General features: G+C 43.1%; 1 protein-coding gene across 1 annotated transcript in view; it reads right to left on the reverse strand.

Annotated features, from left to right (window-relative positions):
* Nucleotides 1-10786, reverse strand: part of TNFRSF21 (TNF receptor superfamily member 21) — a 62305-nt gene that overhangs the window by 50201 nt on the left and 1318 nt on the right. The gene's annotated exons all lie outside the window — the stretch shown is intronic.

The following is a 10786-nucleotide window of genomic DNA, read 5'->3' on the forward strand; positions in this document are numbered from 1 at the left end:
CCAGTTTGGGGTACATGCCCTATATTTTGGCAGTCTGACAAGAGACTGGCACTCTTAGCTATGTTCCATACCAAGCAGCATGACAGAAGGTCTCCTCTCCCCCCGTTTAACTGGCACTGCAAACAATGGGGGGTGGTCCCCAAATGGCAGGTTTGCAGAACTGAGTCTAAAGATTTTAAGTATCCATGTCAGGAGGGGCATCAAAGCACAATCATATTCCAAGCAGATGTGTTTTACTGGGGGGGGGGGGGGGGAAGAATTCTTATAGTTTTTCCAAGGGTTAAGAGGCACTTCAGGTTTACCAGATTTTCAGCTTAGTCTCAGGACAGCAGGTTTACAAAATCTCTGTCACTAACATTTGTATTGCTTTACTTAAGGCTACAATTCCTGTTTTAAGGAGGGACTCCGTCAATGTTTATCTGAAGTTGCTGTGCCTCCTACAGTAACATTAGTGAATCTCTTTGGTTTTACTTTGTGTTTGACAGCGCTTCTGCATATAGTTAGTTTCACTCTCTGTCTCTCCCTGCTGTACAGCGAGCTTCTCCTTTGCTGGAAGTATCTTAGAAACAGGGAAGAAGAAAAAACAAGGAAGAAGTAGTTGTTTGGGGGGGAATTTTTTTTAGAAGGTTCTCAAGACACACAGTTTAGCAGGAGAGATCAGAAATTGCATTTTTTAAAAAGTTCATTTCCAGAAATTTTGAATTATCACAGAATCAGAGTCAGAAGGGGCCGCAAAGTCCTCTAGTCTAACACTATCCCTTTAATATACTGTAACTGATCACCATTTGCTGACAGCTAAAAATGGGACAAGAGTTTGAGTACACTTGAATCGAATCGAATCTCTTTGGTTGTTGTCAGACTGCACAGATGTCAAACACAAATTTTGATTATCAGCAATGAATATGCTCAAGTTGATTTGATTTATTTATTTATTTTTAATAGGAGTGTATGGCAAGCTTTTCGCTCATCTGCTATTTTAAATCTTCCATAGCTTTAATTCCCTTTAATAAGCAGAAATGTTAAAGCAGTAACAATAAGAGCCAAGAATTTCAGAGCTAAGGCTGACTTGAGGCTGTAATTGTCATACCACAGTAAAGACGAGGCAAAAGCAGAACATACCTCTAAACAATCCTGGGACTGTCCGGCTTTGACCCCCGACCCCAAACTCCTCATTCCTGGTTCAAGTGGCTCTTGGCCCATGCAGCTTCTCTGCAATGCTTGAAGTGGGGAGCTGAGACCAACCTGGCTCCTGCTGCACAGATCACAGCATCACTGAGATTTGACCCAGGCACTCCATCCTTAAGTTGCAATGCCACTGGGCTCAGGTTCCAGCCCCTGGAGCCAAGCCCAGCCAGCCTGCCCCACTGCAGGGTGGGATAGCTTTCTCTCTCTCTGCAACCCCCCACCCGATCCTCAGGGCAAGACCCATCCCACTTTAGCCAGTGGAAACGTTAAGAGGTATGGCACAAGTAGTCCAGGACAAGTGGAGTACCACACTTCACCCGAGGTCATGCCTACACAGGGAAAGTTATGTGTTAACATACAATGTTCAACTGACCTCGTCCAGGCTAAGAGACAATACAAGCCTTGTGTTACCTAAAGCTTTATTTTGTGTTTCAACATTAAAGGCACTTCTGCATTCTTATTTCAACCTAGAGCCACCTCAAAAAACAGGAAAAATCAACTAGTTTGAGCACAAACAAGAGACTAACAGGACACTTACAATTTGTTTCACAATATGTATCTAAAATAGGGCTGTCGATTAATTGCAGTTAACTCAAGCAATTAACTAAAAAAATTAATCATGACAAAATTAATCGCAGTTCTAATGGCACTGTTAAACAATAGATTACCAATTAAAATGTATTAAATATATTGGGATGTTCTTCTAGATTTTCTAATATATTGACTTCAAACAGAATTAAAAAAAAAAGTGTACACTGCTCACTTTATATTACTTTTGATGATCATTTTTACAGTGCAAATATTTGTAAACAAAAGAAACAGTATTTTTCAATTCACCTCCTACAAGTAATGTAGTGCAATCTACCATGAAAGTGCAACTTACAAATGTACATTTTTTATTACAGAACTGCATTCAAAAAACAAAAAACTTTAAGAGCCTACAAGTCCACCCTGTCCTATTTCTCATTCAGCCAATCGCTAAGACAAACAAGTTTGTTTACATTTACGAAAGATAACACAGTCAACTTCCTATTTACAATGTCACCATTCCAGAGGACATGCTTCCATGCTGATGGCACTCATTAAAAACAACAACGTGATAACTAAACTTGTGACTGAACTCCTTGGGGGAGAATTGTATGCGGGTAAAACAGAGTAGGAGACATTCTGCCATATATTTCATATAAAACCAATCTCGGATGATGACTCAGCACATGTTCATATTCAGAACACTCTCCCTGCAGATTTGACAAATTCAAAGAATGAGAGATTTTTAAAAATGCTACAGCACTCGACCCAAGGTTTAAGTTTCTGAAGTGCCTTGCAAAATCTGAGAGGGACAAGGTGTGGAGCATGCTTTCAGAAGACATAAAAGAGCAACACTTTGATGCTGGAACTACAGAACCCGAACAACCAAAAAAGAAAATCAATCTTCTCAAGGTGCATACAAATGTTTAGCATATCTGGCACGTAAATACCTTGCAATGCTGGCTATGACAGTGCCATGAGAACACCTGTTCTCACTTTCAGGTGACACTGTGAACAAGAAGCAGGCAGCATTATCTCCTGCAAATGTAAACAAACTTGTTGGTCTGACCGATTGGCTGAACCAGAAATAGGACTGAGTGGACTTTAGGCTCTAAAATTTTGCATTATTTTGTTTTTGAATGCAGGTTTTTTGTACATAATTCTACATTTCTAAGTTCAACATTAATGATAAAGTGATTGCACTACAGTACTTGTAACGGGGAAACTGAAAAATACTGTTTGTTATTTAATAGTGCAAATATTTGTAATAAAAATGTGAGCACTAAACACTTTTATTCTGTTACAACTGAAATACATATATTTGAAAATGTAGAAAACTCTCAAAAAATATTTAACTAAATTGTATGTTATTGTTTAATCGCAGCTTAATTTCTTTAATTGCACTTAATCCCGCTTAATTTTTTTAATCGCTAGACAGCCCTAATCTAAAGCCATTAACATCTGAACCCTGTCAAATAGATCAGAAGAGACTATTAAGTTGCAAAAAACTTTATTAAGGTTACTTGGTGACAGCACAAGTCCTTCCAGAACATCGAGTTCAGATGAACTCAAACTCTGAAAATGCGTTAAGGTAAACACCCCTACATCCTTAACGCTAGCCCCCTGGAGCTGGCAAGAGCCATTGGAAATTATCTGCATCTACTCCAGATGCATTCACTGTGTTAACTGTAGTTGTACTGAATGGTAGAGGAATTAGCTGGGGTGGTTTGGAAGAGCTGTAACTGTTACATGACGTCAAGTATCAGAGGGGTAGCCAGGTTAGTCTGGATGTGTAAAAGCAGCAAAGAGTCCTGTGGTACCTTATAGACTAACAGATGTATTGGACCATGAGCTTTCATGGGTGAATACCCACTTCATCGGATGCATGAGGCAATCTCATAGTGAGGTGGGATATGAGACTAGCCTGTGGATTTAATAATGGGTAGGGAAAAGTATAGGGTTAGATGGTGTCCATTGTGCAAGCCGTGTGAAAGTGTTGTAAAAGGCTATAAAGTGGTTGTTAAATTTGCAAGCATGGTATTCTAACAGGGGAACAGGCTGATATTTGAATGTAGGGCATGTGCGTGTAGCACCTGTCCATTAGTGACAAGGCAGAGAGAGAGATGGGAATATGGGACAATGCTCAAGGAGAGCAGTTAGGGGTGTGTAGGCCTACATCTTAACACCCTTTTTCCTGGTTTTCATCCCTTTCCAGTGGCCCATATGGTTGCCATGAGATTCCCCTCTGGTCCTCCCCCTCCTGTACATTTTGTTGTAATGGAATGGGGACAAGTCATGCTTTAAAATGTCTGCAACATGTAGCTGTTAAAAGGGATGGTGAGAGGCAGATTTTCCCCAAAAGGTCCCAGTTCATTCTCAGATTTCTGCCCAAGGTGGGTTTCAGCCTTCAAGGTTGCAGCTCAGAGGTGTTAAGTGGCAGGGAGTGGGGCTCAGAGACCCCCAGAAGGGCAACGCCCCCCACATACTAGCTCACGTTGGAAAGTAAGAGGGGCTCCAACCTCTCAGTTCCTGACGCACGCGCGCAGATTCAGACAAGACACCAGCTAGGCTTGAGCTATCCAGCTGGTGTATAACTCTGTGGGCTAAGAATCCTGTTAACTCCTCAGCCTGTGCAGGCTTAGTGTAAGCTATTAGAAGTGACAACAGGCTCATGAACACCTTCCCATGCCCAACCAGAGAAGCCAACTCTTTCAAATAATGTTTTAATTTGACTTCCCCCACAGGGCTGGTGGGTGCCATGCACTCTGTTCGGGCAATCATCAAGTGTCTGAGATCCTGGTGCAATGATCTGAGCTCTGGTTTGGTTTCTAGCTGTGAGCAAAAATAAAGTGTAAAGAAAAAAACTGGTTATTTTTAGGGGCTGTTTCTTTGAAACACTTGGGTCAAGTAGCCCCAAATTTGGATAGCTAACAAATCCTGTTCGCCATGAGACCGCTCAGATTGCCTTGAAATTTGGTAATCATCTAGATTTTAGAGCACTTAGAAGAGCCAAGCTTTAAACAGAAAGCTGGTCTTCGTGTTAACTAGAGCAGAGCAATTACTCGACTGTGACAGTGGACTTGCTTAACTTTAAGAAGGGAAAAGGAGCACTCGTTTCCCCCACTCAAGAGGGAGAAGTTGTGAAGTTATATACTATCCCTAGTAGTGCCAGCTAGTTCATTTTTTCCAACCTATGAGTGCTCCTCTCATGGCACGTTCAGTCTGGTCCAGTGGATAGAACACTAGATTGGAGTTCCGGGTCTCTTCTTGGCTCTGCCACCCCTTGCCCAAAGTGACACCTCACCTCTGTATCCCCTCCCACTCTTATCTTGACTAAGGCCTGGTCTACACTGGACATCGCTAGGTCAAACAGAATTCTCCTGGCAACTCAGCTACCTCCTCTGAGGGAGGTAGAGCAGATACCCCAACAACAGAACCCCTCCCATCAGCGTAGGTAGTGTCTTCACTGAAGTGCTAGAGCAGTACTGCTGCAGCATTTTAAGTGTAGACAAGCCTTAATCTTTAGTGGGGGGACTGTTCCCTATGCTACAGAACAGTGGGGCCCAGGTCTCAACTGAGGTCTCTGGGTACTACTGTAATACAAATAATTGGGATACGTTAGTAACAATTTTTAACTTGAAGCCTTTGTACAGACAATTACACTTCTAGGGGAAGAAGGGAGCAGCCCCAGTGTACAGCATTTTTTAATCCACATTTAACCTATAAATTAAAATAGAGCTAGTAAGTATTAGCAGGGAAAGCATACAGCCACCAGGATTCTGATATCTTGAGTGCCTGTACCAATTTGCCAGACAGAAAACTCAGCTGTACCAGACACTGCCTAGTCTCCCATTCACCTGTAAATACACTGACTAGCATGGAGATAAGAACTCTGAATAGCCCACACACACAGCCAGTTAGAGGTCGGTAGGTGCGTACCAGAGGGAGTGCAGGCCACCAGTCACAAAGTCTGAGGTAATGGTTTGGAAGCCAGGGCTGTACAGGGTGTCCAAACGTTATTCAGTTTTGTTCTCCACCCTGGCCCTCAGCGCACAAAGCTAACAATGCTTGTGTCACTTAGCTTGTGAAAGATTCAAGTGATGATAATGCAAAAGCCAGGAACAACAAAAGGACATTAGTTAAAAATTAAGTCAGTGTTGATAATAGATTCCTCATTCCCATAACTTTGCTTAGTAATGTCAAAACTCAGACTGAAGTAGCTGACCCAGCTAATACTTCTAATATCAACAGCTGCAGGAGTATGGGCAGCAGGTAGAGTCCCAGTTCAGGGAGCTTATCCTCAGCTCCGCCCCTTCCACCCCTCCCTGCAGCAGGAGCCCCATGCCACTGCCTCCCTCATGGCTGGAACCCTCAGGTCGCCCCTCCCTCCCAACCCAAAAGAGGCCGAGGCCCCCCGCCCCACTATGTGCCTGGAGGAGTCCTAGACCAGCTGCAGCCATGCCGCACCTCCTCTCCCCAGACTCCAAACCACCTGGGGAAAAGCATCTCTGTTTGATATGCCCCATGCAAGTCTCAGCCAGCTGATGAGGCAATATGTGGAACTCAGCTTCCCGGGTTCACCAGTAATCTCCCTGGAGTCCAGAGGAAGCTGAATAGCACATACCGTCTCCTCAGCCACCCTGGAACCGGCATGGGGCATAATAAATCAAAAGCTCCCCCCCACCCCCAAGCCCTGCAACTGGAGGGTCCGGCAGTAGCACCTATTATAGCCACTGCCCATGTGCAGGAGCATAGGAATAATGAACTGAAACATGAAGCCTAATCCAATTCATTACTCAAATATCAAAAAGTGAATTGCGTGAGAAAAAAAATGAGGGGAAAAAAAAGTCTCTTGTACAAGACACATCTAGTCAGTATATCGGGTTTCAAGTTGTTGCTACAGCACTGTGCTTAATGCCCAATATGCCTACCGAAGTTGCCATCAGCAGTGGAGAAAAGCACTCTGCAACCAGCATGAATAAGAGAGTTGACACTCCAACTCTTTCCACCACAAGAAGGGCTGGTTTACATTTGGAAGAGCAGTTCTCGTTCAGTCATAATGCAGTGTGCCAGAACATCTCACATCAAAAGATGCACTTCCATGAGTTTCCAGTCCACTCAGATGTTTTAAGGGTTTAAACATTAAGGCAGTAGAGACATTTTGGATGCTACAAGGGAGCTTTAACTAGGACAAACTGGGAAAGAGCGAAACTCAGGCTGGCTATCAAAATGTTTCCATCAGCTCTGGCCATGCTACCCCCTATTTGATTCCCTTCACTAGCTCCTGTTTCTTTCCAAATCATAGTCAAACTTGTCACCCTCACCTTCATTCCACTGTACAATTCTGTCCTTCTCGACTAGCTTCCTCCCTCCCATTCCCTCTGCTCAGCTCACTTCTTTCCTGGTTCTCTCTCCCACTATGGAGTGTTGCACTGACTCCTATGTAGGCCTTCTATTGCTGCTCTCTTGCCCAGATTCTGAAAAAGCATAGGCAACATAATAAAGCTTGTCAGTCAGAAACCCTAAGAGATAGCAGTAGAGCTGAAATGGCCATGTCCATTACTCATCTGAGCTACCAGAGCTTCCTGATGCTTGTTGTCAACCTCAATCTTCCTTCCTCTTCACCTCCATGCGGTGTTTGTTACCCCAGGTGTTTTCTTTGTCTCAAATTCGGGCCCAGTTCTGCCAACTCGGCACAGTACTTGCCGTGACAAGCAATCCCACTGTGGCTACTTATGGCAGTAAATGCTAAACCCAACAGTAAGTGTTTTACAAGACTGGGCCTTAGTTGGTAAGCTCTCTAGGTCGGAGAAACTGTATCTATTGCTATACTCATTCCTCCTACAACTGTCACGGTTTGTCCAATTTAGGAGCTGATTCACTCCTTGCTCAAGTGAATCTGCTAGTGGTGCCAATGGAAATTTTGGCTGGGCAAGTGGCTTGGGACCATTAGATTCTACAACCTGCTTGTGTCATCTTATTTCTGTAATGTCACATACACACAGTTACTAAGGGAAGATCAAGGCACTGGTAAAGTTAGGAAGGCACACGGACAAAAAAAAAAATCTGAGTGTGGGGCACATGACAGCAAGTTGGTAGAAACAAGAGCTGATGCGTAGGCAAGGACAGAGTTATAGTTAGCAGTGAACGTTGATGCTACAGCTGTTAGTCTGTGGAATTGCCTCTGGAAGGAAGTGGCAAAATCTCACCACCTGGCACACAACTGAACTGGACATCACACTAGTAAATGTGTAATGGGGAAAATCCTGTACAAGCAGAGTGAACTAGACAATTGACTACATAAAGTGAGTTTTCACCTGTTAAGCAAGCCATATGAGCAGTTTCATTTATGCAAGGATGATCCACTATAATTCATTTTCACTTGTGCTACTAAGTTTTGTTTAAATCAAGCATAAGTTTTGTCACCTGTATTAAAGTGGTGACGCACCCCAAATACATGTTTTCCCTTCAGTTATGTATGACCATTATTTTGGACACACTTCCTCTTCCCATCTGCTAGTGGTTTTAGCTTCCCTAACTGCACCTGCTTTCCTTTAGATTATGGGTCTGAAAAAAGCCATCTGTGCAGAGGACAGGATACCTTCTATCCCGGAGAGTAAAATCTCCAGGTCTGTTTCTATTCTCTCTTCCACCCCCAAGAGATAGGGGAGCAAGGCAACTAGGATAGTCTGGGTCTTAAAACAAAGAAGACAGAAGAAAATATGCTGCAAGTTATTTATTTTAACTTGAGTTTAATGATGGAGAGGTTCTTAAGGAAAGCAAATGAGTTCTCATTTGTAGAAGTGTTAAAGATCAAAACTAATTAGAATATCTTCAAGAGAATACTTGAATTTTGCTGTAGCCTACCAATTATCTTTTTTAGGCCTGCATAGAAAAATGAAATTTAAGGAATTGCAACCAAATTGTTCCATACTAATAAGCTGAAATAGTAGCAAGGCCTCATTCAGTTCCCCCCTAAAGAGACAACGTGTGACATAAACAAGCTATAGGAAAAGCTGTGATGGTCAGTTCCTACCCTAGTACACATGAGAGAAATGAGACAAATGTAAAGTGTACAGAGGATTACACATTTCTGTAGCACTTTATTTATGAAGAGCAGGCACTGATCCTGTCCCACCACAAATGGCAACACTCTAGCTGACCTCAATAGGAACAGGCTCCCAAGGCCACTAACCAACAACAACAAGCAGCACCCTAAAGTCCCTCTCCTTGCCTTGATAAGAGCAGTAAAGCAACAAGTGGGAGAACTCAAGCAAAAGAATGTGAAAACTGAAGTAAAGGTAGGTTAGGCTCCTTTAAAACTCACTGCTTTCAGCAATCTGAAAGAGTCACTGCCTGCTGCATGTTACGTGACACTTAATAAATGACCCAAGGTAAACAGTTATGAACACAAGAAGGTTACATAACATAATTATTGACTGATCAGAAAGCCAGCTGTAGCTTCAGAACCATTAACCAACCTGCACTGTTGTACCAATAGCAAAAACTATAAACAGGCATTTGATGTGAATCAGTGTAAGCGAATTTATTCTTGAATACAAGACTCCAAGAAGGTGATATGGATCTTTAACCATTTAGTCTGTCAGATCAATTAATTTATCAAGTGATAGCCAGGGAAACACTGTCAGTAAGTTTCAGAGCCTGGGGAAGGTAGTTTGTTCTCTGTAGTATTTGCTGTTTAATACAGGGTAGAGTCTGGTTCAATCATCTGTTAGGATTGCGAATGAGGCCCTGATACAGACCATATTTTGGCAATTTATGAACCTAATCTGACCTATTTTCTGAAAATCTTTAACATCGTGTAAAAATTAGTGTTCTTATATCTGAAGAAGTAATTCATTTGGTTTTCCATTTAACACCTTTATGACCTTAGTTTATTTTTCTTTATCCAGGGATTCTCGTAGGGCCAGCAGTGACTTGCCAAGACCCACCCTGATCCAGAGAACAAACACATTCCTTAGCTATACAGTTCACTTGAGTACATAATGTATTTACCATCCACCTGGATTTTGCTAACATATGAACTTACTGGTGTCTCCTGGGAAGGGAAATGGGGCAGTCTGTGTGTTAAAGTCTTACCTGCAGTGGAGGTAAACATTCAAATGAACTCTGTGCTCAGGCTACAGAACATTTCAATGTTAATATAAGACAGCCAAGGGCATTTAGATGTGGTGAGCTTTCACTTCTCTCTCACCATAAGGATTGCAGCAAAAACTCACATTTCCCCTGTAAGGTGCTGAATACACTGTGCCATAGCAACAGCAATGCTCAGAATGAGGGAGCTCTCACTCTACCAACCTCAGAAGATTTCTTAAGTCTAGACAGCAAAATTGCTTCCTTATGAATCCAGATTAACATCAGACATTCAAATCTCTCACTTGGGTTTATAATACATGCTATTGCAAGTCACCTCCTAAAGCCTTGCACTGATCAACCCTGCAAAAGCCAAGCACAAGATGCAGCTCTGTTAAATATCTTCAAGATGAGGCTGGGAAATAGGGAGGAGGATTCCTGGAATGGTGGAGGATTCATTATTCTGACTTCTATTAAATTTCCCATAATCCCAGTTGGGAGTTTATTTCTGATGCAATTAGCTGTACAATAACTGCCACATCTGTGAGTTAAGGGGTGACATCTATCAGAGATGGCAGAGCTCTAAACAACTATTTTCTTGCCCATGCAGGATAGTCCCCTGCCTACGCTATCTAGTCTAATATCTTAGAAGGTCAGTTGTTGAAGTCATGAGTCTTGTGGCCACCACCCCTTCCCTTGGGGAGACAATTCCATGGCCTGTGACCTAACACCTCTCACTGTCAGGAGGGATTCTCGAGATTCCCCCCACACCCACTGCCAATGTGCCTCCTGCTGGGCAGTGGAAGATACCAGCTAGGATCCTGCCCAGGGAGATGGGTAAGAGAAGGCAGAGTCCAGGGGATGCAAGAGGAAGCTCTACCTCAATCCTCTTGGCTGGGGCCGAGGGACTGCCGAAACCGCCCCCTGGCTCTGGACACCTGCCTGCGGGTGCGAACCGGGCAGATGGAGGGGGAAACGG

Source organism: Chelonoidis abingdonii, chromosome 3 (genome assembly GCF_003597395.2).
Source record: "Chelonoidis abingdonii isolate Lonesome George chromosome 3, CheloAbing_2.0, whole genome shotgun sequence".
Lineage (NCBI taxonomy): Eukaryota > Metazoa > Chordata > Testudines > Testudinidae > Chelonoidis > Chelonoidis abingdonii.